The sequence below is a fragment of the Epinephelus moara genome, chromosome 20, assembly GCF_006386435.1.
Source record: "Epinephelus moara isolate mb chromosome 20, YSFRI_EMoa_1.0, whole genome shotgun sequence".
Taxonomy (NCBI): domain Eukaryota; kingdom Metazoa; phylum Chordata; class Actinopteri; order Perciformes; family Serranidae; genus Epinephelus; species Epinephelus moara.
In genome coordinates this window covers 2330662-2346259 of record NC_065525.1, presented here as the reverse complement: position 1 = coordinate 2346259, position 15598 = coordinate 2330662, and the positions used below count along the sequence as shown (strand labels likewise).

Below are 15598 nucleotides of genomic sequence, written 5' to 3'. Positions count from 1 at the left end.
AACATTTAAGTGTGGAAAACATGCAAAAAAGTAAGAAATCAGGAAGGGGGCAAACACTTTTTCACACCACTGTATATACGTAGACGCTGCATTGAGCGCTGAGCCGTACGTCAACGTCGCCGCCATATTGGATTTGGCAAGAATCAGAGCGGAGAAGATGCCTCATTCATGTGCTGCATGGAAGTGTACGAATCGTTTTACTGTCCAAACCAAATCCCAGGGAATAACCTTTCACAGGTAAGACTTAACAATTACCTTTGATAGCATTTGGCCCATAGACTGCATGATTTGGCCATTATAACATCGTTTTGAGAGCATAATTTGCCGATGTTGTGGAAAACACTGTATTCCCGCACACAATTCATTCATTAATTTCATTCATTTTTTTTTTATTTATTCTGCTCATGGTAGTATATATTTTCATAAAAACATATACAGCTAATAATTTAACAACTCAGTTTACACATCCATAGTTGGAAAGGAACAGGAGGAAGAACAATCTTACATTACCAGAACATAAACAATGAATTAGCGTGGTCAAACCCGCCTTCAAACAATGAAGTTGTCATTTTTATTTTATTCAATTGCTCCGAATGTTTTATTAAGATTGTTGTTATTTGCTTGACTGACTTTTGTCATACTATGTAGGTTTCCCGAAGATACTGCTCGGAGGAAACAGTGGGAAGTAGCTCTCCGGAGGGAAGGGTTTTCTGCTAGCTCGTCTTCTGCAGTGAGCATTTCAAGCCGGAGGACTTTGACAGAACAGGTCAGACAGTCAGGATCAGAGATGGAGCTGTCCCTTCTGTCTTCAGTTTCCCAGCTCACCTCCAGAGGGTATGTATATCACCATAGGCTGTAAGGTTTAAATAAATGAATGCCATACCATGCTGATTTTTTTTTCTTTTCTGAGTGTGAAGGAATCAATATGTATTTTGTAATAATACACTGTGATAAAATTAAAATAGTGTATCATTCACTTTAGCCTGTTGCTACCAGGACAACTGAGACCTCAAAGAAGGCTCAAGCGACTCTGGCAGTGGACTGTTCCCAGCTTGTCCAAGACACTGATGAACCCCTGCCTGTACCCAATGTTGTGAGTACCAAACAGACATGCCTCAAATAGTTGTGAGCATCATGATCCTTGTTATGTTCAAATCTCTTGTCATCTCCCACTCTGTCACTATTTTCAGACATACTCACATACCCATATGCACATACATGAAACATGTCAGTGATGAATGTGTATCCCTGACACACACACACACACACACACACACAGTGCTGGCAGAACAAATGTGGAGTGATGAGATTAAGAATGTGGAACAGCTGACATCACTTTGTACTAGCAAAGATGTGACTGGCTGTGACTGGGTGATTGAGTAAGTGTAATATAAACATGAGTTATAATATTTTCATCCTTTGTTTCTACAAGGACCACTCCTATGTCCTGCCTTCATCACCAGATGATCTGAGGGCCAGACTTAATGATGCCTTGGCTAGGGTGGAGAGTCTGGAAAGAGAGAAGAGGAATGCAAAGGATAGAGAAAGGAGGGCAAAGAACACTGTGTGCAGTCTTCTGGAGGATCTCAGAGGAAAGAAACTCATAAATGAGAGCTGAAAGACAAGCTTGATTCATACTCAGGTAAAATGAAAATACAAATTTGTAGAAAATCTAAACTTAGTTGAATTATACTTTACCGTCTTTGTTTAGACTTCCTTGTTATTTCAAGTGTATTTAATAATTAGCTTCTGCTGATTGAATTTCAGATCTTCTGGTACACCTCCTCTCAAAAAACAGCCATGAGTACACCAAAGACCAGAGGGAGTTTGCCATCAGTCTCCACTTACACGGTCCAAAGGCCTACGCATATCTGAGAGAGTCCCTCAGTATTAATCTCCCACATCCACATACATTTGCAAAGGTATTGTCCATGTTATTTGAAGTCATGTTTTCTACATAAGTTGTGCATATTTTATCCCTTTATGACTGAATAGAGTGAACTGCAGCAATAGCTACACTTACACTACACTCTTTATTAACATTACCGTGAATAAATAATGATAAAACAATGAAGAGAGAGCCCCCTTCTCTGACTTTAATATTTTTCCAATGGGTAATGGCCAATATGGCTTCCAGTGATTAGTGATCAGCCTCAAAAATCCTGATCAGGGCATCCACATTAAATAACTGCTTTTTCTTCTTGCCAAGGTGGATGAGTTCTGTGGATGTGAAGCCTGGCCTCAACATGGCAATGTTGGACATGTTGAAAAGAAAAAATAAGCAGGATCCAGCTAAATATGAATGTGTGTCTCATGTTGGATGCCATGTCAATTAAAAAACATGTCCAGTATAATCCTCAAACCCAGAAAATGTCTGGATACGTTGACATGGGGGATGGTGTGAATGAGACCGATATTGCCACTGAGGCTCTTGTCTTTATGGTGGTTGGCCTCCAAGGCCATTGGAAGGTTCCAATAGCGTACTTCCTAACCCAGTCTCTGTCCCCAGAGACACAGGAGTGGCATAAGAGTTGTGTCACAATGGCTGGGCATGCCTCCAATGTAAGCATGTGCAACAGACTTGGATGCCAGCTAAAGGGAAACCTGTTGAGCCCCTAAAAACATCTTTTCAACATCCAGTGACTGGTGAGAGGGTGTTCGTGATGATGGATGCTTGTCATATGTTGAAGTTGGCACGGAATATGCTACAAGCATACAGTCCAATCACAAGCACAACTGGCCAGATCAACTGGATGTACATTCTTCATCTGAATGATGTCTGTATGTACTATGTAGACTAACACCTATCTTAAAAGACTTTTATAGCTGCTGGATGAGACAAACAGCCCCAACTCTTCACCAGCATGTAACCAGCCAAGCTGGCGGAGGGGGTGGGGGGCAGGCGAGCGGCTGAGGAAGGGGGCAAAGTGAAGATTGTCTCTCGCTGCGGGGAGAGGAGAGAGGGCTTTTCATTGTGCCGATGGTGGCTTGGAAACCCCCCCCTAACTGTGTCCCGCGGGCAGAAGGGAAGGCGGCCGGAGCTCAGCCGGTCCCCTTCTCCACACTTTGACTTATTTTATCCTACTTGGTTCTATTTCTCCCTCTCTGGGAGCCTGGGCTCACCGCGCAGCAGCCCACCGCATCCATCCACCCCCTCCCTCCCTCCCTCCCTCCCTCCCTCCCTCGGCGCCTCTCCTTGACCAACTAACCTAAATACTATAAACAGACTACTAACTGTAAACCTACACTAAACTACACTGTGCTAACAATACAATTCTACAAATTACTAGCTATTCTCTCTGCTCTGATCCAACCTACTCGCTATCAGTTTGATAACTGCGGACAGAATGGTTTTATCGTAAGGGGAGGAGTTAAGGGAGGAGGGCAGGCTTTAGCGTGGACGGTTAGTGACGTCATTCGCCCCGAAAAAGAGTCATTCGCCTCCAATGTAATGTAATGTAAATTCAAATGTAGTAACCAGGTTTCAAGCTGTAGAGGGCACTCCATACCACATTTTTAAAATAAAATGTAGATTTTCAACAGTTTGCACTAAACTGTCAAGATTTTGAGCAGGATCAGTCAGTAACACTACTTTACAACCAGAAACAATGATTATCAGCTGGAAAAAATGGTTTTAGGGTTTAGTTACTCTTTAAGCATATACGTTTGTTTTAGATAGCTACTGACTATTAAAAAATAATAATAAAAGAAAAAAAACTGATGCAGATGGGTTTGCCTTTTGAGGACATACTGTAGCCTATATAGCAAATGGCACCGTTTTTAAAGTAATGATATTCTTTTCTTTTTTCTTCTTTTAATCATTTATCTTTGAACACAGGCATATTTCCAAGGTGGCAATCTGAATTTCTTGCATCCCTTCATATTATAAAGAAGACTTGTTGTGGGGGATTCAGAGATTTGCATAGTTTTCATGCGGTATTTCAAATGTAGCTCCTGCCATCTGGTGGCACTTTTTTACATTACTATAACAACATTTTGGCAGAGACATTATTACCCACAGTGACTGAAATAATAACAATAATATTAGGACAAGAATAATCTGGCGACATCATGTACGCCATGAAAGACGACCAGCAACGATTGGACCAACATGTAGTCCGTCATGTCTGTAGTCCAAGCCACAGCAAGATTTTATGACTCCATAATTGCCTAATCTGACATAGAGACCGTCAGAACAGACAAACATGTCATGTAGTCTGACCTAGCATTAGCATTTTGAAATTATTTGCTCCTTTTTATTACCTACCTTTTGCCTGCTGATGTGGATACCTTCCTGTTACCTGCCTGTTGGACTAATTACTTGTGTACCAACCAGGGTTGAAAATTAACTTTTTTGTCCTCCTGGCACTGTGGCTGATGGATTTGAAAATCTACCAGCCATTCAATAGACTACTGTTGCCTTTTTGGCTGGTGAGTGAAGCAAATCTGACAGCCACTTGCATATTTTACCAGCATTTAGGTCGTGGCTGGTGCTAATTTCCAGCTCCAGGACCAACCTGTGCTCGATTAAAACCTTTTATTTCATAGCTTCTGCCTAAATTAACACCTAAAGCATTTTTATTTGGAATCAAAAATAGGTAAGGCTATAGAACCTCCTTCTCTGTAACTATGTCTTATGCCAGTTTGTTATGCAAGTTGTTGTTAATCACCGCCTCATTCCTGAATCTCTTTAGGAAATGTAGTTTTTGGTTTTCAGTAGGTTTACTGTAAAACTTCTTTAATGTTTTTGTCCGTGGATTTTATGTTTACTTCTCTTTCATGTCTTTAAATGTGAGGGGTATTTGTAGGGATAAGAAGTTCATCTACAGAGGCGAAAAGAAGCCACCCCTCTATATATTGTTTATTCATTTTCTTATTTATTTTTGTTGTTATTTCATTTCATTATATGTATTTAATGTTCATGGCTTATGCAAATACACAGCGAACGTTCAGAAGTTATACTGTCTTGTTTACTGAAGGATGTATAGTTTTATATGGTGATGATGTAGTAGAGCTTAGATCGGGCCCAAAAAATCCAGCCTGACCCCACCCGAGCCTGTGCACGTTCTGTCCGAGCCCGGCCCGGCCCTTTAACTGAAAGAGCCCGAGCCCGGTTTAAACCCGAGATTTTTTTTTTTTATGGATTGGGCCATTACAACTGACGTTTTGAAGTAGAGTTGTTTGAATAACCGAAATCTGTTCAGAATGATCTTAATGAACTGTGCAACAATGAGGAAGGATTATGTCAGAACGGGATGTTTATTTAGGCTACAATGATCCAAAAAACAGTGAGGCTGTTAATGCACTTATAATAAACAACGGCTACATAAACTCTGAATGGTTTACTCTACTCTACTCTAATATAATTTAACAATGTTGAGTGTAAAATGATTTCTGAACAAAAAGGATATTTCTATAAAATAAAATAAAAAGTAGTGCAAAAACGAGAGTCATAGGCTATAAAAATGAACAAGGCATGGCACAAACAGGCTATGCAATCTATGACAAATGAACAATGATAACATACATGAAGGGAGGAACTCACATGCACGGCCAGTGGCGCCGTCAAGGGGGAGGTAAAAACGTCAACTTCCATTTTAATTGTGTATATTGTTTGGTCAGTGGCTATAATTGTTTTTAATTTGTTTCATTTGTAGATCGACTGCCTCTGCTGTTTTGTTTTGTTTGTCTTTGCTTTGTTTGGTTCACACTGCTTTGTTGAGAATATTATTTTGTTAAGTATTACTTTCTGTATAGGGTTCTATTTCGTTTTCATAAATAACTTGGCCCTTTTGTGGCATTTATTGTTTCTGTTTTTTCCCCAAGAGAGAGACTTTATTCAGTGTGCTAACATCCTGTTCCTTCTTTTAGTGTACGAGCGCTGGGGGGCCGCAGAGGGTATGGTGATAGAGCTCTCACCTGTGCTTCACACACCCCCTGATTTCGTGTGCTTGTGGTAAACTTTGTTTTTTTGCACTTCCCTCACAATTTAGTTTACCCCTTTTTGCGTTGCGTGTGTGTGTTCTTTTTTTAGTCAATGATGAAAGTATGTGTTCTTTTTTTTTTTTTTTTTTGTTAAGATATTTTTGGGGGCATTTTGCTTTTTGCCCAGTGAAACCGCAAAAACAAGGGTCATCTGGCTCGGACGTTGCCCTGGTTAACAAGGTTTGCATTGTGTTTTTGAGGAACTGTGGCGACCTGATGAGAAATGGGCTTCTGGAACAAGACAAAGATGGACGACAGGTACCCAATCTCCGAGACTGGGTACCTGCAAGGGAAAATGACCTGAGGTTGAGAATAATGAATAAGCTGTAATATTGGCACCCCCAAAAGCCAATTACTAAGCCTAAGTGACAAAGTACCCTCTGAAAGTCTGCTAGATAATGGGAATACAGTACTATCCCATCTCGGACCAATACAGAGACAAATCAATCAATCAGTCAATCAATCAATCAATCAGTTTTATTTATAAAGCCCAATATCACAAATCACAATTTGCCTCACAGGGCTTTACAGCATACGACATCCCTCTGTCCTAGGACCCTCACAGCGGATAAGGAAAAACTTTAACGGGGAAAAAAAAACGGTAGAAACCTCAGGAAGAGCAACTGAGGAGGGATCCCTCTTCCAGGATGGACAGACGTGCAATAGATGTCGTACAGAACAGATCAACATAATAAATTAACAGTAATCCGCATGACACAATGAGACAGAAAGAGAGAGAGACAGAGAGAGAGAGACAGAGACAGAGACAGAGAGAGATGCAGGACAGACGGTAATGACAGTAGCTTACAACAACATTAATGAAAGTAATAATATTATAATTATAGTTCTGGTTACTGTGGTACAATATGTTGGAAGTATATATTAATATCTGATAGTATACATATGTGACAATAATCATATGTGTATAATAACAGTAGAAGTATGACTAATGATAACAGCAGCAGCAGGAGGCATCTGGCAGGACCACGGCAGCAGCACAACCACACTCCTGAGAGACAGTGGAGCACAAAGGCTCCAGAGAAGAAGCAGGGTGTAAGATGCAGGCAGGAAGAGCATATACGGAACACCATAACCAAGTGGCTGGCATAGTGTACAGGAACATCTGCACTGAGAATAGGTTGAAAGTCCCAAGGTCACAATGGAGGACACCTCCTACTGACCAAGCTAAGATCCCGTGGGACTTCCAGATCCAGACTGACAAACTGGTGAAGGCTATCCAACCGGACATTGTGTTGATCAACAAACAGCAGAAGAGGGCAGTGGTGATAGATGTAGCAATTCCGAGCCACAGCAACATCTGGAAGAAGGAACACGAGAAGCTTGAAAAATACCAAGGGCTGAAAGAGGAGCTAGAAAAGATGTGGGGCAAATAGTGGTGCCAGTAGTAATCGGAGCACTCTGGGCTGTGACCCTCAAACTGGAAGAGTGGCTCCAGCAGATTCCAGGTACAACATCTGAGGTCTCTGTCCAAAAGAGTGCAGTCTTAGGAACAGCTAAAATACTGCACAGAACCCCAAAACTCCCAAGTCTCTGGTAGAGGACCCAGGCTTGAGGAAGACACACCACCGCCCCCATATACATATATATACAGTGTATATATATAAAACACTCATCACATATGGACTGACACTGGGTTACGTTCTGAGCTAAAAATAAAAATCCTTTAAAACTGAACTTCAACAGGGAACAAACTGTCGGACATGAACATTTTACTTTTGTTGAAGTTGGGCTTTAAAGGCAAAATGCCCTAAAAAATATCTTCCAAAAAAAAAACAGTTGCCGCATGTCATCTTCACTTGTCTTTGACAGTGTGTCATCCACGGCTCCATCACACACACTGGATAGACATACACGATCAGGCTCATTGCTACGTTTTTCCTTAGTGAATTGGACATTGTCAATGTAACGGGTGATTTTCTCCCTGATGGCTTTTGTTGATAGCTTTTCCTTGCGCACACCATTTGATTCAAGGATGCTGGAGTAGACTGACTTTAGGTCTGTCAATGATGAGGACTTCTCTGGCCCTGAGTCTAGAGTGAACTAGGCTGACAAACTCAATGTCTGAGGCTACTATGCCAACATTAGCTTCTTGCTTTGGAAGGTCCTTGGCTTCATCACATCTCTTTTTACGACGTTGGACATTGTGCACCCAACACTTGAGGTGATACTTGATGTCAGTTGCACTTGCATCATCTGAACTGATAGCAGCACTCAACTGAACTTGTTGTTACTCTCTTGGACAGCTTCTCTCAGCTGTTGGCCTGCATTGAATGACGAAACCTCATGAAGAGGGTATTTTGTCTCCTTCTGACAAAAGAAGCACAGATCTGCACTGGCAGCAGCTGCCGATGAACAGGTGTACCGGTTCTCGCTGGATGAGCCTGGTGGACTTGATTCAGCTACAGGTGCAGAAGGTGGTCAGCCACGCCTTTTCTGAAGAAGCTCACTCTCACCTTCTTCACATGCTTTACGGTAGCGAGCTTTTGCACGCTTCAGGTGCACAATGTTGCAGGTGGTTGCATAGCAATTCCTGTGCCATGATGCTTTCCTGTTTTGCAGATCTTCTGTACGGTTGGAGTCTATTGCTGATCTGTGGGTAATCAGCATATCCATACTGTCCAAAATCATGGACTAATTGAAGGAATTTGGAATATGTCTCCAGTGATGGTTCTTTCACCAGACCATGCTTATCTTTCTTCTGGCACTGGATACATAGTTCAAAATCTGTTTCTAGTTTTGCTTTCTTAGTGAACAGGTTCTGTGCCATCTTGGTAGGCCTACTGCTCTCTATGGCGGGATAAGATCTGCAACACAAAAACACAAAAAGTCAGACTGGGATGGTCACATGTGTAATTCATTATATAAAATTACAGTAATACTTAATACCCAATAATAGGCCTACTCTTTCACATGATAGTCATGACACACGTGCACACACACTTAGTTAGCTAGTGTGATGGAAAGTGCAGGAAAAGTGGTGAGCTCGGTTTAGGTCAGGGACCTAAAGTAGTGTAGGTTAGGAACCTAACACGACACCTGATTATTTGAGCCGTTAAAGGCAGAAGAAAAGCTGTCTGGGTTAGAGGAGAAGTAGAGACACTTGCTATCAAAGTGGAATAGGCAGAGTGAGTGAAGTGTTTTTTCTATATTTCCTTTTTGTAAGTCGTGCGCATTTTAGGGTAAAGGTAGAAAAAAAAAATCCTTTAAAGTGATAAGTTTGCACATTTTTTGAGGCTGATTTTTGCTTCCACAAATTTGACTTACTTCTAATACTACTAAGAAAACTGAGAGTTTGATTACAATGGGATCTGGACAGAGCAATACCTCAAAAGGGAAAATTGAGCCTGATTATGGCGCTCCCAACGTGAGATTTATGGAGATTAATTATGGAAAGGAGAGCGTGGCTCAGTTAGATCTGTGGGTCAATAAGTGCTGTTTTCCGAGAACAGGCAGCCTGAGTGTTAAACAGCTTGAGGTTTTAGAGGTGAGGTTGACAGACTTAGAAAGAAGGGGAGTAGAAGTTTGGAGGTAAGGTCAAGTTCCAGGCAGATTGGTCAGCTTTTAGTAGTTGGATGAGGGAAGCCAAGCATAGGCAGGGCCCCAAAGGTTTCCCGGTGCAGTGTTTGAAGCTGGATTCGGACCTCAACTTGGCTCCACCTGAACGGCCTCCACCGTATGTTGAACACCACGAACCGGAGGGAGCAGCTGACCTGACCAGCTGAAGATTGAAAACGAAGTTCCCTGTTTGTTTGGACTGGGGAAAAGTGGTGGCGGTTAAGCAGGATGCAGATGAGACTGTCTCTGCTTATCTATACCGACTGAGACAAGCAGCGATGCAGTATGGTGGATTGACCGAACTTGAGGAAAGTCAAAAGGAGGACACAAAGACAATGACCGTTGTTTCAAGTGCGGCAAAAAGGGACATTGGGCAAGAAACTGCCGTAAAGGGGGAAACAAGAAGAAAAAAGATGGGGCAGATGAGTCCGATTGACTATGTGGTGAGAGTACGAGGACGGACGAATCTGGTGACGACACTGACCTGGATAACCAACCAACGCTTCAGACACGTGAGAACACTGACACTAACACAAATACAGAAACACACAACACGCACATCATGACTGATGCAGAGTATGAGCTTGTATGAGCTTATTTCTGACGCGATTCTGCACCTTGAATCTAAATAGAGAGAGAGTGAGCATAGCAATATGCTGGCTGATTTTTCAGCGGAGGCATACAAAAAGGAGGCCTCGATACATGCTGTCAGTTAAAGGTGTTAAACTCTCGTTCTTGGTGGATTCCGGGGCCACAGAATCATTCGTAAGAAGTTGTGATTTTCCTCCGATGGTTAAACCTAACTGAGTGGGAGATATCAGAAAACAGTTGGGGTTGCTGGAGTAGTGATTATTGAAAAATACACTGCTCCACTGAATTGTTTTGATTCTGACACAGGGAAATCTTTCAAACACTCATTTTTGTATTCTGACAGATGCCCTATCAATTTGATGGGACAGGATCTCATGTGTAGGTTGGGCATTGTACTGATCTGTACACCTGACGGCATTCAGGTGAGGAGAGTGAATGAAATGAAGGAAAGTTCTGCTTTTTTCCAAAACACTGAGGGACAGTTTGTGTGCGATCGAGTTGAAGATGGATCTCTCTCTCCCTCTGTTTTGCTGCAGCTCTCAGAGACACACACACACACATGCTGATGTCACATGCCTGCACTGCACAGCACAGCGTCACTATTTCACACACTGACCGTGATTATGAGGACATCTGATGTAATACAGGACAGGAAAAGGACAGGTTACAGCTAGATTGGTTGTATTGGAATGACATTAATTGTGCTGTCTCAGTGAAACTTCCTGATCGATTGCATGAGTTGATTTTGTCACAAAACTCTGATCCACACATCTCACTGGTAAATCCCAACTGTGCAGACCTGGGTCTGTGGGTGCGGGAGCTGAACGCCACTCCATGCGGGAAGTCTACAACTGATCCTCATATTGGTTTTAATAACGGAATGAGGGTGTACAGAAAGAAACTAAATTGTGCCATTGAGACTTCCCGTTCAGTCGTGTTTGCAGGCAAGACTGGGTTTTGATACTGACATGTGCATGGTTAAATCCCTTGCAGACATCCCAGAGCTACAGCAGGTTCCCGCTTATCTCTAGGCCAAAAGTAAACATGATGTGCCCTGTGAGGCAAATTGTGATTTGTGATATTGGGCTTTACAAATAAAATTGACTGATTGGTTGATGTTGGTCTGATAAAAAAACTGCGAGCCTGTGATAATAACACCTAAATCAGACAACAGACCCTGTCATAATCATTATCCTCTCAGATGTGAAGCAGTTGAAGGCATTAAACCTGTGTTTGATGCTCTGTTGAAAGCGGACGTGATTGTTCCATGTGCAGACTCTCCTGTGAGAACGCCTATATTTCCTGTGCGTAAAATATGACCTGATGGCGAAGCTGCAGAGTGGAGATTTGTGCAAAACCTGCAAGCTGTAAATGCTGCTGTGCAGGCCAGGGTGCGTATGGTCCCAAAATCCATATACAATTCTGTCCCAAGTTCCAGCTGATAGCAAATGGTTTTCAGTTGTTGATCTGTCAAATGCTTTTTTCAGTGTTCCAGTACACCCAAACAGTCAATTCTGGTTTGCATTTAGATTTGAAATTCTGCTTTGAGAGATAGTTTGGAAACTCTTGTACTGCCTAAAGGAAGTGTTTTGTTGCAGTATGTTGAAGACCTGTTGATTGCAAGTGCGACCAGAGAAGATTGTGTTAAAGACACCATTGCCTTGCTGACTCATTTGGCAGAACAGGGCCATAAAGCCAGCCTGTCAAAGCTACAATTTGTTGCAAAAGAGGTCACATTCCTGGGTCACGTGATCTCTTCCTAATTATGCTGAAATTGAGGCACCATTAGCAGCAATTGCTCATGGGAATGGCCTGAAAGCATCTGATCGTGTCATTTGGACTCCTGACGCAGAGAAATCTTTTGTTGATTTGAAACTTTCTTTGCAAACACCTCCTACTCTTGGACTGCCTGACTGTACACGACCATTTACCCAGACTGTTGACGAAAAGGGTGGGTACATGACTTCTGTACTGTTACAAGAACACGGGGAAAAAGCGACCTGTAGCTTATTTGAGCCAGATTTGAGAGACACACCAATTGATAACGCTGATTTTGAGTTCTTTGTAGATGGATCAGCTTCAAGAGACCCCAGCACTGGTAAAAGTGCTGAATTGGTGGCTCTGACAGAGGCATTTAAACTGGCAGAAGGCAAATCTGTAAATATTTACACAGACAGCAGATATGCTAGGGGTGGGGTTCATGATTTTGGACAAATCTGGAAGGATAGGGATTTCTTAACTTCAACAGGGAAATCTATTGCTCATCATGTGCTGCCATTGTCTTTAGCCTTACATGCTACCTCACTAACACCTACTTCTACTCCTACAGTCGTGGCTACGGCTGAGATAACAGACCTGTAGATAAGGGCCTCTCCGGCGGAGAAGGCCGTTTGGAAAAAAGCTGGAAGTACTGTGGTTACGTCGCTACCTTTTTCATGTCTTTGTTAAATTGACACATGGTGTGGACCACGTGTCAAAGGGGGGAATGATGAGATGAGATGAGATACAGAGATCCTGGTTTACAAAATGATGAGATGAGATGAGATACAGAGATACTGCTTTACAAGAGGGTTTTCCAGTTATGCCACAGAATTTTGCATGGGGGTTATGCCACAGAGTTTTGCAAAAGATGTGTGATCTGTGCTACTATACTTTATAGTATACCTTTTATACTAATACTTTTGATCACTTGCAAATGGATATCATTGAACTAACAGCTTAACAAAACAAAGTTTGTATTGGTGATTGTGTGCATGTTTTCAAAATGGGTTGAAGCTTTTCCCACAGCTAAACAGGATGCAGCAGCAGCGGCGAAGGCTTTGATTACTCTGATTCCCAGGTGGGGAATTCCAGCTAAAATCAGCTTTTGTGAGCGCAGCCTTGAAAACTGTTGGTGAGTTGGTGAGTATTGATTTGAGACACCATTGTGCATATCACCCGGCCTCTGGAGGGGCATGTGAGACAGAAAATGCAACTTTAAAAACAAACTTGTGAAAGTGTGTGAGGAGACTAAGATGTCATGGACAAAAGCTCTTCCTATTGTATTGATGCACATGAGGGCTAGGAGGAGGGGCAGAAATGGATTCAGTCCATTTGAGATCTTATTTGGCAGACCTCTCAATACTGGGATTGGGCCCGTTAAAAGGCAGTTACCAGACACTGGTCACTGCGAGGATGAAATGTTAAGATATTGTGCAAAATTGTCCTCTGTTTTGTCTGAAATCCACCAACAGGTGAAAGCTGCCCTGCCCAAACCAGAGGAAGGGAAGCTGCATGACCTCAATGCAGGCAACTACGTTGTAGTGAGAGATCTGAGACGAAAAAACTGAAAAGCTCGCAGGTGCTTTTGGTGACGGAGAGAGCAGTCAGTAGTGATGGGTATGGATCGCTCAGATATCGCGTCTGGGTGTGTGGCAGACATGTTCATCAGGCACTTCAGCCTGGATGGTGTGGCAGGTGCTACTTGGCTAAGTTGCTGCCTGCTGTGACTACTGTTCCTGATTTGACTCATTTTCACACAGACTATAATCACTGCTACCCACCTCACAAAGCAAGACGAGCTGTGGTAAGGGTGCCCCCTGTGGAGAAGGGTTTTGGGGGTTTCCTGCCAAGGTGGGGAACAGTAAACAATGCACACAAGATTGATGCTGTAGCTGTGGACTTGGAAAATCTCACAGGCAACATGGCTACAGGATTTAGCTCACTCACATCAGCAGTACAGGGCCTCAGAAATGTGGCCAGCCAAGGGGGGGTTGTCACATTGTGAGTATTGATTGCGGTACATACATACCTGACATCACTGATAACATGACACATGTGGTTGCTCATCTTAATGATCTGCTACTCTGGAGAAGAGCCATGACACTGAGTTCGGAGCAGGTATGGACCTGTGGTCCTGGTTTTCTTGGAGTGGATGGAAAGCGTCACTAATGCATCTGTTTGCCCCTGTCATAGTCGTTCTGCTGATGCTATGCATTGTTATGTGTTGTGTCGTTCCCTGTGTGATATCTTTGATTACATCAATGGTATCATCTGCTGTAGGGCGCTACGTGCAGATGGATCTGTGGACTCCTCCTTACAATTCACAGGAGTCACTTATTTAAGTTTTTCTTCTGATTCACATTTATGTGTTTTAGTTTAGAAATGTTTTGATCATTAAAGTTGATTCATTAGTACTCTGATTAGCAATCACATTTTTACATTACACTACTTCACATTGATTACACTTAGCATTAGTTTAGTAGACACCATATTTACTCAATTTATTCTTTTGATTTTCACTTTCATTATTATTATTTTTTTTTCATTTTTAATTTTTATTACTCATTTTATAAACTTTCGCATGACAGTCAGTGTTCCCTTCATTGATTGTGTATTCTCATTAAAGCTGACATTTTTCATTTATGCTTATCTTGCTTTAGCTTGGAGTTTAGTTTAAGGGATTTTTTTTGTCCTCATCATATAGAGGTTTTTTCCCTTATTAGATAGTGTAGTTAGACGGACAAGTCTTTTACCTTCTCCATCATCATATAGGGAGGGGAATGTTTGGCTTACCTGTGCTTGTGGCCTGTGACTTCTGCCTGGGTTTTTGTCTCCCATGTTGGAGACAGGTGGTACTGGTGTTTGGCTGGTACGGGTGGTACTCGTAGGTCATAAGGTAATTAGATAATGGGGAATTTTCCATGCTTATGGTTTAGCGTGCTAAAAAGGGTGGAATGTGATGGAAAATTCGGGTATTTAAACATATTTAATCTATAATGTGTTGTATAAGGTTACTTGTTTTGATGAAACTGAACTTCTAACCTAATGATGTGTGTTGCTCATTTAACCCTTACTGTGACAGCAGTGAGAGACACCAAGGTCATGAGCCAGGGAGGCTCAGACACCAAGATTATGAGCCAGGGAGGACAGCAAGTGTCCTTGTTAGTCTCAAGAGATGTTGTGTTTTAGGAATGTCAAGGCGCCACATACTTTGACTGTTGATGTGCATGTGTTATGGGAACTATAAAGATAGCAGGGCGACTTGACAGGACTTGCTAGGCACTCACTGACTGACTGACTGACTGACTGACTGTTCATGCAGTTGTATGTTTGAGTGTCTCCATTCATGAATGCTTATTAAAACTCAAGAAAGACAGCCGACATGTGAAGACTTTTTCTTTAAACTGTTCATTAAATAGTAGTTTTGTATGGGGTGCCGTTTGTAAAGTGTCTCACTCTGAAAATAATATCAACATTTTGCCACATTTAGCTTCAAACAATTTTTAAAAAAGTGTTGTGAATTTTTTAACGTCACCTTTTACCACATTTACAGCAATATTTGTTAACTTAGAAATATATTAAATAGTTAAATCTAAATATTAAATGTGGCACCTAAATGTTAAATGTTAAATCTAAATATTAAATCTAAATCTAAATCTAAATGTTAAATCTAAATGCTAAATCT

General features: G+C 41.9%; 1 protein-coding gene and 1 pseudogene across 3 annotated transcripts in view; one reads left to right on the top strand and one right to left on the bottom strand.

Annotated features, from left to right (window-relative positions):
* The window catches only part of ska1 (spindle and kinetochore associated complex subunit 1), a 283761-nt gene that overhangs the window by 246407 nt on the left and 21756 nt on the right, over positions 1–15598 (bottom strand). The window lies entirely within an intron of this gene.
* On the top strand, positions 158–1618 carry LOC126408054 (THAP domain-containing protein 6-like; annotated as a pseudogene).